The sequence below is a fragment of the Buceros rhinoceros genome, unplaced genomic scaffold (assembly GCF_000710305.1).
Source record: "Buceros rhinoceros silvestris isolate BGI_N320 unplaced genomic scaffold, ASM71030v1 scaffold17192, whole genome shotgun sequence".
Classification (NCBI taxonomy): Eukaryota; Metazoa; Chordata; class Aves; order Bucerotiformes; family Bucerotidae; genus Buceros; species Buceros rhinoceros.
This window is the reverse complement of record NW_010399645.1, coordinates 80,575-82,349: the sequence shown is the minus strand read 5'-3', so window position 1 is coordinate 82,349 and position 1,775 is coordinate 80,575. Positions and strand designations below refer to the sequence as shown.

At 45.5% G+C, this 1,775-nt stretch overlaps 1 pseudogene; it reads left to right on the top strand.

The window, feature by feature from the left end:
* The first annotated feature begins 15 nt into the window (after positions 1 to 15).
* LOC104489414 lies at positions 16 to 255 on the top strand (annotated as a pseudogene).
* Positions 256 to 1,775: the final 1,520 nt, after the last annotated feature.

The following is a 1,775-nucleotide window of genomic DNA, read 5'->3' as shown; positions in this document are numbered from 1 at the left end:
AGAATGAGTAACAATATCAACGCCAACAATCTCAACACAGACTCGTCCTCCTCCCCCGTCAATGTGCCCAAGATGGATGCGCTCATCATCCCGGTGACCATGGAGGTGCCCTGCGATAGCCGCGGACAGCGCATGTGGTGGGCTTTCCTCGCCTCATCCATGGTCACTTTCTTTGGGGGACTGTTTATCATCCTGCTGTGGAGGACCCTCAAGTACCTGTGGACTGTCTGCTGCCACTGCGGGGTCAAAAACAAGGTAACACCCCCTCCCCTTCTCCTCCTTGTGCCAGTGATGGTTTAGTGTGGTGGTGGTGCGAAGTAGTAGTAGGAGTCCAGCCTTGGAGACCAGGACACCTGGGCGAGGTGGCACTGGACAAAACGCCATAGGGCTGTTGTTGGATGGCAGTGTGCTGCCTGCTGTTGCAGTAGAGTCTCCATGGGCTGTTGGGAGCCACAACGGGGAGTGTGGCTGGAGGGGTGAGGTGATGGGTTCAGCCCTGAGACGTGCCCCCCTGTTCCCTCCCATCCCACACAGGGACACACTTGTTTTCATTTGGTGCCGTGAAAGTTACAGCTGGTGTCAGCTCGCCCTCTTGGAGAGGCGCGCACTGGCATGGTGGGACGGTGTGGTTCAGAAGTTGATATGCAACCCTGGGACCACGTATGGTGGGAGTGTGTATTTGCTGATCCAAACTCTCAGTTCTCTTGTGGAATGAGAAACTGGCAAAATTGAAAAGGTAGACTTCTCACTCAGGTAAATCTTTTTAAAGCTAGTTACGGACCCTGACAGTCTTTGACGCTTCTGTTTGATAAATTAAATGCAGATATCTAGAATTATTTAGTGCTTTCATAAGTAACACATTAGATCAGTATTCATTTAACCTAAGTGCAAAATCTTTGAGGCAACCTCTCTGCCCCTTTGATTTTTGCGTGTTTCTGGCTAGGAGAAAAGTGTAGTATGTGAAGTAAGGTTGGCTCCTGGTTTGAAGGGTCGCTTTTCAAACCAAACCGAAGAACTTGCTTAGATTCAGACTTTCATTTTTGTTTAAGACAAATAGGACAGAAAGTGTTAAGACTCTGTATTTGTGAAAGTGGATTTTGACAGACCCCAAAATAGACCAGCAGCTGGAGTTTCTTCCCTTTCCTTTTCACATTTTTTGGATTATAAATGGAATAATGTCTGCTTCAGTTATTCCTGGCACACAGACACCCACAAAAACACACACACCTTTTAATATATGGTTGCTAGGTTGCTGGCTTGCTTTGACGTACAGTGAGCTGTCTTCCCCTTTCTCCTAACCCCTCCCCCCTAATCACACTTGATACAGCTCATAACCCATCTGTACGAAGGATCTAACAGTTGGGGAAACCTGAAACAAAGTTAGAGTGTGAGAAGTTAGGGTACTTTTTTGTTTTGAGTCCTTGAGTTTAGCGAGGTAGGCATACAGTTCACATTGTCTAAGCGAACATCCACATTCCAGTTGGAGGTAGAACAGTTACGGTGAACTTGGCCTATCTACAGAAGAAGTGATTGCTAGAGATAAGGAATAAATGAAAGCTTTTAACTAAACCTTAAGCTTCAGGAAACCCAGAGGCAGTATCACTTCTCTATAAGTATTTTTAAAATTTTGTTCAAAACCAAACCTGAACTTTCTTAGAGAGGTGTTAGGCAGGTGTGATGACAAAGCTCAAATGAATTTGTGATAATAAACATGTCTTGCAAAATCGAATTTACTATAATAGTAACAGGTGATTTTCAAGAGTGGGTGGGTAATT